Below are 15,079 nucleotides of genomic sequence, written 5' to 3' on the forward strand. Positions count from 1 at the left end.
ATTGTGATCAGCTTGATAAAGATAGGGCTACACAGACTTAAAAGCAACTCTTCCATTATGTTCTCTGATTAAGAAGCAGTGAACGGGTATGAAATACGCAGTGTTTACAGGAAGTTAAGAAGAACTAAGTCCTCTATAGGCCTAGGGACATGCTGCAGGATCTGTTCCACTAAATTTGACAACTATAAATGAATCTCACCAGTAGAAGAGAATAAAGTATGAATTCAAGACTTCCTCTTCTCTAGAGATGAAATAAAAAATTATACCTTGAAATCGATGTTGGATAAAATCCTGAACTTGTTATTAAAAAGATACCTTGTGATTATACTGCAAATTAGATAAATCAAAATATGTGTTAATGTTTTAATACACATTATGCATAAAATCACTTTTGATAAAGGTTATGAAAATACAGATAAGTCAGATGTGTTGCTTGTTCTTAAAGCTAAAATCTACCTGCTAACATTTTAGAATAACGTATCATCATACCAAGTCAAACACACTTCTCTTTATTGACATGTGCCTTTTTGAGTCTTCCTGGAAGCAAACCCTGAGACAAGGACTCAAATGCAGGCAGCGCATTGAAAAGTGTTCCCAGAAACACCAGTAGGATATTGGGGAAGTGAGGGGAAAAAATATAGAGGGTGCATTACTAAGACGGTAACAACTGTGAGGACTTAGAACTTAATTTTCCTGAGGAACTTTGGGAGATAGTGAAAGTCTCTCTGCGTCGTCCCATCCAAGGAGCCTGGGAGCTGGGGTATTTGTACACCAACTGTCACCAATAATTTTTTGAAGGCTGTGGAAGTGAGCACTAATTTCTTACAACTTCTGCCTGCTGAGAATATAGGCAGAGTAGACTATGGAAACCAAAGGATAACTCCAGGAAATGAATTCCAGGTACATCAGTTTAGAAGTCACTCCAGCACACACAGAAATAAAGAGTGAAAAGAAGGTATCCGAAGGGCACCAACATCAGCCACTGAGACAGCTAATCAGGGAAATTCTATAGTTTTGGTAATCTGGACTCAGTGAGACCTTTTACATTCTCCATCTTTACATATGAAAGAACTCTTTTTAAATATTATCTCTGTGATTATCTAATCTTGGGGTTAGAATAGAAAAGGAAATCAGATTTCAGTCTCTCTGTAGGAATCATACTTCACAGATGATTATTTTCTCAGTTTTTCTTTTTCTAAAACAAGGCTGCACTGATATTTAACTTTAAGAATTAAATTTTGTTTGTCTAAAACATATTGTAAGTCAAACGTAAAACTGGACTGACCCAATTTACTAAACTGGCTTCCTTAATAACAACTACTTCTTCATCATTCAGTTGTAGCAACTTGAGACAAATAGAAATTGGATTCTTTTCTGATGGATAAATTTGAGTGAAATGTTATACAAACTGAGAATTAGTCACAGAATTAAGTTGGTGTCTTGGTGTGATATTCTTCCATTCAGACAAAGTCCAACCACTCTAGTATCACAGAAGAATGGGAAAAATGAGATACCAGAAAATGGTCCAGCTTCAGGAGACATTAACATAAAGTTACATGGGGGAGAAGTCCCAGACCAGGAGTGTCTCCACACAGGGGGCAGGGATCTTAAAATTGGAATCTTAGAAATTAGGATTTTTCCACTTTATCCCTTGTGCATAGCCAATGTGCATTTATCCATTTGTGCATAGAATCAGTAAATGAATTTCTTTTCTTTCCTAAGTTTGTTGTTGTTAAAGCATACTCACTTCTAAATCATTCATACGTGCTAAAGAGAACAAAATCGCCCACACATTTTGGAAGACACTCTATAACTTCATGCATACATCATAGAAATGGAGACTCGATGGAAACAGTAACCAAGAAGACAGAAATTAGAATAAGCATGCCAAATAGCCCTAAACCCTCAGTGGATTAACAAAGACAACAAGAAAAGAAATTCATCTCCTAAAAATTCCAATTCAATTGTTCCTCCTTTAAAGGGTCTCCTGGGTAGCTCTCCTCTAAATGATGACTCTGTGATTCAAAATCCTTCCATCACATGGCTCCAAAACCCACTGGGTCACTGGGCACTTTGCTGGAGCTTCTGTGCACAGAGATAGGTCAAGAAAATGTGTGAAGAATTAAATGAGATGGTCCAGGCACCCAGCCTGACTGTGGCACAGATCACTTCCTCCCACATTCCATCAGTCAAAGCTAGTCTCATGAGCCCACCTAGATGAACAGAGATTGGGAAGCAGGGTTCAGCTGCGTATTAAGGGAAGAAACATTGGTTTATAAATATCTAGAAAGAGTCTACTACAGGTCCTGATAAAGAGCCTGAAATTGGAGTTGTGTTTCTAGCACAGCATATTAAAGTGGTTTTATCTTGATCTTGTCCCCAAGGAATATTTTTAGCAATGAATTAGATGAAATATAGGAAGCAATAATAATTTTAAACAAAATAGAAAAATACAAAAATGGAGGGTCAGCCCACAGGCCTACTGGTTAAGTTCAGTGTGCTCTGCTTCAGCAGTCTGGGTTCGGTTCCTGGGCATGCACCTACAGTACTCATCTGTCAGTGGCCATGCTGTGGTGGCAGGTCACATACGAAATAAAGAGGAAGATTGGAAACAGATGTTTGCTCAGGGCAAATCTTCCTCAGCAAGTAAAAAAGAAGAAGAAGAAGAAGAAGAAGAAGAAGAAAGAAAAATACAAAAACTGAAATGAATAAATAAGAAATGAAATTCTACAACAAATATATTTTAAAATCTTAAAATGTTTATGCACAGATGAAAATAAAATGAAATTACAAAGTAATAAATATAAGATTCTGCCTTTAGATTAACAATATGATCAACTGCACAAAAAATGTTAACAAGACATCAATTGTCAAGTATTTGTTTAAAAAGAGTTTCACCACATGCTAAATATGTCAACAAAGTAAATATTATCAATTTTTTTAAGATGCCAAAGAAAACTTTCATTAGTGAGAATTCAAATTTCTTGATTATAAGGATAAAACTTCCAATTTAGAGAGTGAAGTCAGCATCATGGCGGAGGGAACTTGCCCAAGACTCTCTCCCCTCCAACATACAACAAAAAGGGGCAACCATACTCCAACAGACAACATCCTACAACACAAAAAATTCAGAGACCCACAGCAGCCACATGATGGAGCACACCTCAGAGGAGCTGGAACCAGGGAAGCGAGAACTTTGCTCCCCTCCCCTAAAGACTGGGATCGAGACCGTGGGAAGGAGCAGAGGAGGTGTCCCTCCCTCATGGTATCACCCAGGACTCCCACCAGCCCTTGCAGCCTAGAGGGAAGCCCTCTAATGGGGTGAAAGTTTTTGCCGGGCATGACATCATCAAGCCAACACCCCAGGAGACCAGAATAGCAAGAGCTGGTCAGGAAACCAGGGACTGGATGCCAGAGAAAGCACCCTTCCCCCAACCCGACCCAGCTGTGCTGCACCCCTCAACTGCCTGGGATGCCAGCTGAAGGCAGAGGGCTCAGAACACATGGTTCCTGACCCCCACCCAGTGGCGATAGGCAATAACTGCAACCGAATAATATCAGAATGGGTAAGACCCTATCTTCCAACATCAGGCATTACATCAGATCACCAGACCAGACAGAAAATGACAAGAACCCAGACCTCAGTCCCGAGGACACAGAATTATGTAAGCTAAATGACAATCAATTCAAAATAGCTATCATCAAAAAACTCAATGAGGTGAAAGAAAATGTAGAGAAACAATTCAACCAGTTCAGGAACTACTTCACAAAAGAGATTGAAACTATAAAGAAGAATCAATCAGAAATACTAGAGATGAAAGACACAATGGAAGAGATAAAACAAAATACAGGTTCCTTGAATGCATGAGTGGAAATCAGAGAAGAGCGTATCTGTGTAATCAAAGATAGACATGTTGAAATGCTCCAGACAAAGGAGGAGAGAGAACCAAGACTAAAAAGAAATGAAGAAAGTCTCCAAGAAATATCCAACTCAATGAGGAAATGCAACATAAGAATTATAGGTATTCAACAAGGTGAAGAGAAGGAGAATAGAGCAGAAAGTGTGTTCAAAGAAAGAATAGCAGAGAACTTCCCAAACCTAGGGAAACAGAGGGAAATCTGTGTGGAAGAGGCTTACAGATAGCCTAGATTTGTCAATGTAAAAAGATCTACTGGGAGGCATATAGTAGTAAAACTGGCAAAAATGAATGACAAAGAAAGAATACTAAGGGCAGCAAGGCAGAAGAAAATAACTTGCAAAGGAACCCCTATCAGGCTTTCAGCGGATTTCTCTGCAGAAACCTTACAAGCTAGGAGAGACTGGAATGACATACTCAAAACTTTAAAAGACAAAAATCTTCAGCCAAGAATACTTTATCCAGCAAAAATATCCTTCAAATATGAGGGAGAAATTAAAACTTCCCCAGACAAACAAAAGCTAAGGGACTTGGTAGCCATGAGATTCTCCCTACAAGAAATCCTCAAGAAGGTCCCTGAAAAAAACAAAAAGGGAGAAAAGGGACACAAAGCACAGAGTAAAGAGATAAATAGGTAGACAGAACCAGAATAAGATAGCAAATATTCAACTATAGTGTTAAGCTAGAGGGAAGGAAAACACCAAAACCAAAGATACTTCTGTCATTTTAACCACAAATTCACAACACAAGATGGAATAAGACACGAGAAAAACAACTTAGGAGGGGAGGAGGAAAGGGACTGAACCGGTTTAGACTAAGGAAATAAGAGGCCCTCAGAAAATGGACTAGGTTATACACGAGATTCTGAATACAAACTTCAGGGTAACCACTAAACACAAAAGCAAAACAAAGACACAAAGAATAAAAAAGGAGTAAACAAAGAAACACATCATTAAAAAACTACATATTTCAATGGATGGACCAAAACACACAGGACGAGAAACAAAGGAAATGCAGGAAAACTGGAAAACCAGTGATAGAATGACAGCACTAAGCCCTCATACATCAATAATCACCCTAAATGTAAATGGATTGAACTCTCCAATAAAAAGACACAGAGTGGTGAGATGGATTAAAGAACAAGATCCAGCAATACGCTGCCTCCAGAAACATGTATCAGCTCCAATGACAAACACAGGCTCAGAGTGAAGGGGTGGAAGATGATACTCCAAGCTAATGGCAAACAAAAGAAAGCTAGTATTGCAATACTTATATCAGACAAAGTAGATTTCAAGATAAGACAAGTGAAGAGAGACAAAGAGGGGCAGTATATAATGATCAAAGGGACACTTCATCGAGAAGAAATAATGATTATAAATATCTATGCACCCAACAAAGGAGCACCAAAGTTCATAAAGTAACTATTAACAGACCTAAAGGAATATATTAATTATAACACAATAATAGTATGGGACCTGAAGACTCCACTCACATTAATGAACAGATCACCCAGACAGAAACAAGAAAACAGTGGAATTAAATGAAAAGCTAAACCAGTTGGACTTAATAGACATATATAGAACACCCCATCCAAAAACAGCAGAATACACATTCTTCTCAAGTGCTCACAGAACGTCCTCAAGGATAGACCATATGTTGGGAAACAAAGCAAGCCTCCATAAATTTAAGAAAATTGAAATAATAACTAGCATCTTTTCCGATCATAATGCTATAAAGCTGGAAATTAATTAAAAGAAAAATGGTGAGAACAGGACAAAGATGTGGAGCCTAAACAATATGCTATTGAACAAGCAATGCATCATTGATGAAATTAAAGGAGAAATCAAAAAATATCTAGAGACAAATGAAAGTGATAACTTACTATACCAACTCATATGGGATGTAGCAAAAGCCATATTAAGAGGGAAATTCATCACAATACAGGCTCACCTTAACAAACCAAACAAACCCTAAATAAGCAGTCTCAAACCGCATTTAAGAGAAGTAGAAAAAGAAGAAAAACCAAAGCCCAAAGTCAGCAGGAGAGAAATAATAAAAATCAGAGCAGAAATAAATGCTATTGAAACAAAAAAGGCAGTAGAAAGGATCAATGAAACAAAGAGCTGGTTCTTTGAGAAGATAAATAAAAGTGACGAACCCCAAGCCAGACTTTGAAAGAAAAAAAGAGAGAAGTCTCAGATAAATAAAATCAGAAATGAAATAAAAATACATGACACAGAAATACAGCAGATTATAAGAGAACTATGAAAAATTATATGCCAACAAAATGGATAATCTAGAGGAAATGGATAAATTCTCAGACTCTTACAACTTCCAAAAACTGAATCAAGAAGAAAAAGACAATCTGAATAGACCAATCACAAGGAAGGAGATTGAAGCAGCAATCAAAAGCATCCCAAAGAATAAAACCCCAGGACCAGATGGCTTCCCTAGGGAATTCTACCAAACTTTCAGAAAGTATTTAAAACCTATCCTTCTCAAGCTATTCCAAAAATTTAGGGAAGATGGAACACTTCCTAACACATTCTACAAGGCCAACATCACTCTGATACCAAAGCCTGACAAGGACAGAACAAAAAAAGGAAAACTACAGGCTAATATGGTTGATGAACTTAGATGCAAAATTCCTCAACAAAACTTTGGCAACCTAAATTCAGCCATACATCAAAACGATCATACATCATTATCGAGTGGGATTTATACCAGGGACACAGGGATGGTTCAACATTTTCAAATCAATCAGCATGATACACCACATAAACAAATTGAGGAATAAAAACCATTATGATCATCTCAATAGATGCAGATAAAGCATTTGACAAGATCCAGCAGCCATTTATGATAAAAACTCTTAACAAAATGGGAATAGAAGGAAACTACCTCAACATAATAAAGGCCATATATGACAAACCCACAGCCAACATCACACGCAATTGGCAGAAATTGAGCGCCATCCCCCTGAGAACAGAAACAAGACAAGGATGCCCACTATCACCACTTTTATTCAACAGAGTACTGGAGGTTTCAGCCAGATCAGTTAGGCAAGAGAAAGGAATAAAAGGAATCCAAATAGGGAGTGAAGAAGTGAAACTCTCACTGTTTGCAGATGACATGATCTTATATATAGAAAACCCCAAAGAATCCATAGGAAAACTAATAGAAATTACTAACAACTACGGTAAAGTCGCAAGGTACAAAATCAACTTACAGAAATCAGTTACTTTTCTATACTCCAATAAGGAACTTACAGAAAGAGAAATCAAGAATACAATTCCATTTTCAATTGCAACTAAAGAATAAAGTACCTAGGAATAAATTTAACTAAGGAGGTGAAAGACTTATACAACGAAAACTATAACACATTACATAGAGAAATTGATAATGAAATAAAGAGATGGAAAGAGATTCCATGCACATGGATTAGAAGAATAAACATAGTTAAAATGTCCATACTACCCAAGGCAATCTACAGATTCAATGCAATCCCAATCAGAATCCCAATGACGTTCTTCACAGAAATAGAATAAATAAAATTCATATGGGGCAACCAAAGACCCAAAATTGCTAAGGCAATCCTGAGAAACAAGAACAAAGCTGGAGGTATCACAATCCCTGACTTCAAAATGTAGTACAAAGCCACAGTGATCAAAATGGCATGGTACTGGTACAAAAACAGGCACACAGATCAACAGAATAGAACTAAAGCCCAGAAATAAAACCACACATCTACAGACAGCTAATCTTTGACAAAGGTGGTAAGAACATACAATGGGGTAAAGATAGTCTCTTCAATAAGTGATGTTGGGAAAACTGGACAGCCACATGCAAAAGAATGATGGTATACCATTATCTCACGCCATACACAAAAATACACTCCAAATGGATCAAAGACTTGAAGATAAGTCCTGAAACCAATAAAACTCTTGGAAGATAATATAGGTAATGCACTCTTTGACATCGAACTAAAAAGGATCTTTTTGAATACCATGTCTTCTCAGACAAGGGAAACAAAAGAAAAAATAAACAAGTGGGAGTTCATCAGACTAAAGAGCTTCTGCAAGGCAAAGGAAACCAGAATCAAATCAAAGAGACAACTCCAAAATTGGGAGAAAATATCTGCAAATCATATATCTGACAAGGGGCTAATCTCCATAATATATAAGGAAGTCACACAACTGAACAATAAAAAAACAAACAACCTGATCAAAAAATGGGCAGTGGATATGAACAGTTTTCTAAAGAAGATATACAGATGGCCAATAAACACATGAAAAGATGTTCAACATCACTAATAATCAGGGAAATGCAAATCAAAGCTACACTAAGATACAACCTCATGCCTGTTAAAATGGCTATAATGACTAAGACTAAAAATAACAAATGTTGGAGAGGGTGTGGAGAAAAGGGAACCCTCATACACTGCTGGTGAATGCAAACTGGTACAGCCACTTTGTAAAACAGTATGGAGATTCCTCAAAAATTAAAAATAGAACTATGATACAACCCAGCTATTCCACTATGGGGTATCTACACAAACAACTTGAAATCAGCAATCCAAAGTAACATATGCACGCCTATGTTCATTGCAGCACTATTCACAATAGCCAAGACATGGAAACTATCCAAGTGCCCATGAACTAATGATTAGATAAAGAAGATGTGGTGTGTGTGTGTGTATATATATATATATATATATATATATATACAATGGAATACTACTCAGCCATAAAAAAGACAAATTCATCCCATTTGCAATAACATGGATGGTCCTGGAGGGAATTACGCTTAGTAAAATAAGCCAGACTGAAAAAGACAAACACCAGATGATTTCACATGGACAAAGAAAATAGTTCAGTGGTTACCAGGCAAAGGGGGTTGGGGGGTGGGCACAGGGGGTGAAGGGGAGCACCTATGTGCTGAAAGACAAGAAATAATGTACAACTGAAATCTCACATCGATGTAAACTATTATGAACTCAATTAAAAAAAACATAAAAAAAACCCTTCCAATTTAGACTGTGCAGATCAGCTCGTATCTACAGGAAAGCTGTAGATTAGCTTTACTAAAGCTTTTGGGGAAATACTGACAAAATTAAGCATGTTCAAATAGTCCACTGGAAGGTAAAATGTTTGGAAAGTACCTCATATAAAGCACAATAAATTAAGTGGAAATAATGAATCTGTGAAAAAGGTGGAAGGAATCAAAAGGCCTCTGTATGAATATTCACAATGGCCACACGGAAGACATGGGAGAAAGAGTAGATATATGCTTATATCAAAAAGTTATAGCAAAGCCAATGAAATTTTTTAAAAAATCTACAAATGTTGCACAAAAAATTGGACAAGCACTTAAAAAATAGCAAAAGGCTTGTTAGTGAAAACACATTAGCAGAACTAAGTAACTTTACCTAAGACTCTGAGCAGAAGATACTAGGTGAGCTTAAAGGAATGTAATAAATATCTTAATCTGCTTGTTCATATCTAAGATTACAGGAATTCCAGCATTCTCAACAGGATACGGACAGGGTCTGTGACCTGGGAGGAGTCTCTGTGTGCTCACTGTAATTTTCGTTGAAGGATTTCTTTGTTTTTACTAAGGTCTTCCTTTAGTAATTCTAACACTATTTGGGAATTAGATTGGTCATGTGCCCCATGAGTAAATAAGTCTGATAAGCAAGCACCCTCCATCTGCAGCATACACAACACTGCAAAATTCTGCCTTGACATTTATTAATAGTGTAATTACCATGACAGCCACCCATTTTTAATAAGCATTGTAATGACCCCATCAAACATTATTAAGACCTACCAAATTCAAGGCTGATGTTTTGGGAGGAGTAGAGGCGGGTGAGAAAATGACGCCTGATGAGACTTAGTTTTCTTCCAGGGCTCGCCTCGCTACCAGAATTCCACTAGTCATCCTAGTCCTTTTTCTAAACTCTCTTATCCGGAAGGCACGTTGATGGGTCTAGCAAAAATGAACTCGAACAACTCACTGTCAATCATTTTTAACCGTGCAGTTTATAATTCTTCTTTCTAACACAGGTAAATTGTATTTGGGGAATAAATTAATAACATGTCACCCTAATCTCCCTCTAATATCTCAGGTGAAAATGTAATAAATAAATCTAACAGACAGGACAAAAAAAAAAAATCACGGTCGGGTTCTGAATATAATGAAATGCAGCCATCTACCTAAGTGAAATTAAAGTGGGGAATATGTTTCAGAAATAAGAAGGCTTACAAAATGTTTAATGGATATTGGAAAAGATTTGTCTCATGTGTGAACAATGCTGCACACATGAGAACTTATTAAGCTAATGCTTCTGAATCTAATTTCTTTTTGAATTAAAAATAAGTTTTAATCAAACCCTAACCTTTAAAGTTGTATGACCTCTATTACCCTGTGAGCAATACACTCACGGCTGAGAATAAGTGGAAGAAGCAGGGAAACACATCCTCAGAATATTGTTTAAACGCTCTCAAGAATCTCAAGGTAACAAATATATTCAAGTATGAGAACTTTAAATTCTGTGAACCAACATATTTTTATGTAGAACACACTCTTTTCCTCCAAAGATGATCTAGGGGCTGCTGGTGAGGGGCCATTGCTTCTTAAAGAAAGCAAATGAAGCAGTATTAGCATTAAGAGAATGACAACTTTCATCAGTACTTCTGACGTCCTAAAATTATAATTTCTTTATTTTATATCTTACATAAATGACAGATAATCATTCCCTGGTTTGAAAACACTGGCAGTAAAATTTCAACCCAATCTGACAGCGCATCTTTCAAATTAAGCTCTCATTTCTCCTCTAAACCCACCACTTTAGTCACTAATCCTCCAAATTACATTCACTTCCTCTCTCTTCTGTGCCTTAAACCAAAGTGCTCACTCATTATGGAAAACTTTTGGCCTTCCCCCATACTTATTTAAACTCTACTGTGTCAGGAATTCTGAAGGGTCTGATATTTCCCCTATGTGTTGGCTAACACGTTGGCTTTCCACAGTTTCACGTATGCAGGCAGAAGACATGAGACTCCTGGGTCAGAGACAAAGGACTTTATTACTTACGTCTCAGATGGAGGTGTGCACCTCACATTTTCATAAGTTCTCCTTCTCCCTCAAGTTCCACGGAGCTGATGTAGCAGCAACCCACGTGAATGCTATACACACAGTCATTTGTGACACACCTAAGGAATCCTGAGCTTAGGAAACTTCCAATCTTAAAGGGTTGTCTGCTAGCAAACTTGTCCAATCTTTGCCCTTGTCTTGAGGGAGACATTACCTTTATTACCTGGTCAGAAACAAACCCGCCTTCTGCCCTGGAGGCAGACACTGTCTCTAATATCCAAGTCTGTTTGCTACACAAACATCCTTGAAAAAGAGAGTTCAGGACAAAAACTGCCAAAAGACATGTGGAAACGCCAATGTCACTTAAATCGCACCCTTCAGACTACAAGGGAAACTCTGCTTTTTTAATGACAAAAGGCCACAGTTTCCTCTCATGCACTACATTTTCTGTGCCATTTGACACATCATTCCTCTTATGTGGCATCACTTAGGTCATTTACCTTATTGCTTAACACGTATATTCCATTTCAATGAATTAAATATTTCATGTCTCTTTAAGTAGTTTAAACTCAATGAAGGTGCAAATTGTATAATAAATTCCTTTTCAGCCTCACAAAATTTAATGGAACTATATTTTGAATAGCCACCTAAAAATTTGCTGAATGAATGAAGAAGAGTGAAAACTTATTTTTTCAATGTTTCATCCTAAACAACATATAAACAAATGGCAGTGAAGATTAACCTGAGAGTTTTATTCTATCAAGTTTTGGGTGAAAAAACTAGTTAGAACACGGCACCAATGTTCCCTATGCTATTGCCTATCCTTATAAGTTTCAGTCAACTTTATCTGGTATCTAATATGAAGGAATATCAATTCTTATGAAGAATTAAAGAAAGGTGTGAATATAAATCTATCTTAAGATTTAGAATTGACAATCATCTTCCGATAAAATTTGGAATGAAGTTAGTTTTGATTTTTAGGAGCTTAATAACAGGAGCTCCAAGGCAAAATTTTCAAATCTATATTTTATGAATTAAAATATCAAATTATACATAAACATAGTTTAGAAAGCCAAATAATTATACAAAACACAACCTCAAGTATTTCTAATAGCCAGAGGTAATCTTTTCTAATGCATCTCTTAACCACGCTTGGTTTTGCCTCCATATTTCTAAATGTTTAACTGCTATTTATAGATTTTTTTTTTCCCTACATTTTCACATTGTCTTACTTATTTCTTCCTGTTGAAGGGAGGTCATTAGTTCCATTATATTAACCCTGTCCCATTCTCCTTATATCCATATCACACTTTTGCTTAAGTCAAATGCTGCTGTTATTATTGACTTTGCAAGTATCTTTCACAGCTGAATCTTGCAATGTATTTCAATTACTTTTCATTTCATACAACTTTTTCTTTGCCTTCTGTTCATAACATCCACATTTTGTTTCCTGAATTTTGTATGCATCTATTATTAATACATTATAATTAAGCTTTCCATAAGAGGTGTAAAATTCCTCTCTAAAACAACAGGTGACCCACAAGTTGCATCTCTTTCTTGAAAGCATCCTTCGTGAAGCCCCTTCCTCACAGCTTCTGTCTGTCTTGGCTGCTCTTGAGGCCCAATGAGCAGCTGCCAGCATGCCGTCTTGCTGCATTCTCATCCTGGTGTTCCCTTCTATATTCTCCTATACACAATCTCCCTTATTCATTATTATTATTATTATTATACCTCTTCCTCTTTATTAATTTCTGGTCTTGGTGGAATATATGTAAAAGTAGTGTCCTGAGAAAGGGAACATAGCAGAAAAGATTTGGAAATCTTATAGGTCTAAAAATGTCTTCCTTCTTCGATGTTTGAAAAAAAAAGTCTGGCTATGTAGAAAATTCTAGTTTGGAAATAATTTTCCTTCAGAATTTCAAAAGCTTTACTCAGTTGTCTTACAGCATCCTAATTCTAGGGAGAAGACCTGTGCCATTCTGATTCCTGGTTCTTTATGTGTGACTATTTTAGCAAAAGAGAAAAACTCTGGAAATGTAAGATCTTCATTTTGCTCATATTGTTTTGAATTGCATGTTGATGTGTTTTGGTGTGGATTTTGTTTACTCCATTGTGCTAGACACCCAGTGGGACCTTTCTAATCGAAAACATATGCCCAGCTATGATGGGGAATTTTCTTAAGTTTAAGAAAAATAATTCCTTCACCTCTGTTTTCTCTGTTTGGAATTCTCATTCAAATGTTAGATCAGCTGGACTAGTTCTCTAATTTTCTTCTCTTAGCCTTCTTACTCCGTCCCTTTGCTTGTTAAATTTTGTTTTACTCTCTCTAAGTTCTCTTCAAATTTATCTTTTATCCCTTATATTCATTTTTATGTTATCATTTTTAATATTCTAAGACTTCTCTGAAAAGTCCTTGTTTTCATTTTCCTGTCCTTGTCATATGAATTCAGTATTTTCTCTGTTTTGTCTGAGAATACCAATTAAAAATATCAATATTTGTGTTTTATTTTATATTTTGACCCCCTGAATTATCCTTGTTTCCTGAATTCTTTCTCCCATTTCTTTGTCTTGGTTTCTCTCGTTTTGTTAGAAGACTGTCTCAACATCCGGTTATCTGGTAGTATACGCACAGCTAGGAATCAGCTGGAAAATAGCGTATTGGTAGCTCTGCTGATCAATAGTAGGCTTCATTGTGAGTGCATTAGCTGGGCTCTTTCACCAAGGCCCCCACTTGTCAGGATCTGTAGCCCTTTTTCCAGAGTTCATCAGTTTTCACAGACAGGAATTCTCCAATATTCTGCCAGGAAGGCATTCCAAAACCAAAGGCGAGAAGGGACTGTGATGAGTATGTAAACTTCCACTTAATAGCCCTGATTTAACAACAGTATGTTGCCTCTTGTTTTTGATGATTCCAGGTTTCTTAGCTGAAAGTTTCTTTGGTTTACCATGTCACAAAAATAAATTTCTAGTTGTCTATAGGGATGGACTGGTGGGGGAAGGGAAGTGGTTAGGCACTGAATTGTGTGAATGTGGCAAGAGATCTGGGTGTGTAACTCTTCTTATCTAGAAGACTTTCAACCAGCTCTTCTGTTTTTAGACTAAATTACACTCTCACTCTAAAAGCCAAGTAGTGTCTCCGATTCCTGAGCTTTTGAAGGATTCTAGAGCGTGCGTAAGCCTAGTTCTGTCTTCCACACTGACAGCTTTGATTTAACCTTTTCTTAGTAGGCTGAGCAGTAGTCATTGCCTGATCTGAATCTTTTCCTTCAAAATTGTTTTTCTGTCATCTCCTGTCCCATTTTCTCTAAGCTTCTTGATAGGTGTTTTTGTTGGTGGTGTTGTTACTATTGTTTTCTTTACTACTGTTTGAGCACGGTTTCAGGGAGAAGACATGAAGAACGCACATGTTTAAAACATCAGGTTTAAGTAGAACTAATTCGACTTGTTTCTCTTAAACACATAGCTGCTAGCTTTCAGACTCTCAGAAGCTATTTCTCAGCAAAAGAAGAATTGTAGTTAATTAGCTTTTGATCAGAAATATTTGCATAGTGACTAGGTCAGATTTTAGGAAAAAAACATTATGTGGTTATGAAATCTGCCAGTTTATAAATACACTTTTATTAAGGAATTATACTTCCCAGAACTCTTGGAATGCTTTTATAATTCTTAACAAATAAAATGATAGATTATATAAATTGAAGAACATAGTTATATTTTCTCAAAATAGTATCACAGAGCAAATTGCATTCTTGATTGAAATAGTACAAAAACCCAAACTGGTAGTTGTTTTATAAAACCTACATAGTCCAATTTTTCTACTACAAGAAATTTTAGAAAATTATGTGCGAAGAAACTGCTAGTTCAGATTAATAAATTTTACTAAATAGATCAAAATATTAATATAGTGTCACAAATGTTTCAAAATATCTATCTAATAAAAATCCCCTCATTTTATATCAATCAGCATTTTAGCAGGTTCCTCTTCTGAAACTAAATTTTGTCATCTAAATAATAAGGAGTTAGCCGTCCATTTTATTTTAGGCAGGTATCAGCTCTAAAGCCTAGAA

General features: G+C 36.5%; 1 protein-coding gene across 6 annotated transcripts in view; it reads right to left on the reverse strand.

Annotated features, from left to right (window-relative positions):
* Positions 1 to 15,079, reverse strand: part of MDGA2 (MAM domain containing glycosylphosphatidylinositol anchor 2) — a 783,360-nt gene that overhangs the window by 352,440 nt on the left and 415,841 nt on the right. Inside the window, exon 1 of one of the 6 annotated variants that reach the window (XM_070630113.1) lies at positions 11,013 to 11,073. The exons of the other annotated variants lie outside the window; for them this stretch is intronic. The gene's annotated coding sequence lies outside the window, so the exon portion shown is untranslated. Of the gene's footprint in view, positions 1 to 11,012; positions 11,074 to 15,079 lie in introns of those variants that run through there. 6 annotated transcript variants of the gene reach the window in all.

The sequence above is a fragment of the Equus przewalskii genome, chromosome 1 (genome assembly GCF_037783145.1).
Source record: "Equus przewalskii isolate Varuska chromosome 1, EquPr2, whole genome shotgun sequence".
Classification (NCBI taxonomy): Eukaryota; Metazoa; Chordata; class Mammalia; order Perissodactyla; family Equidae; genus Equus; species Equus przewalskii.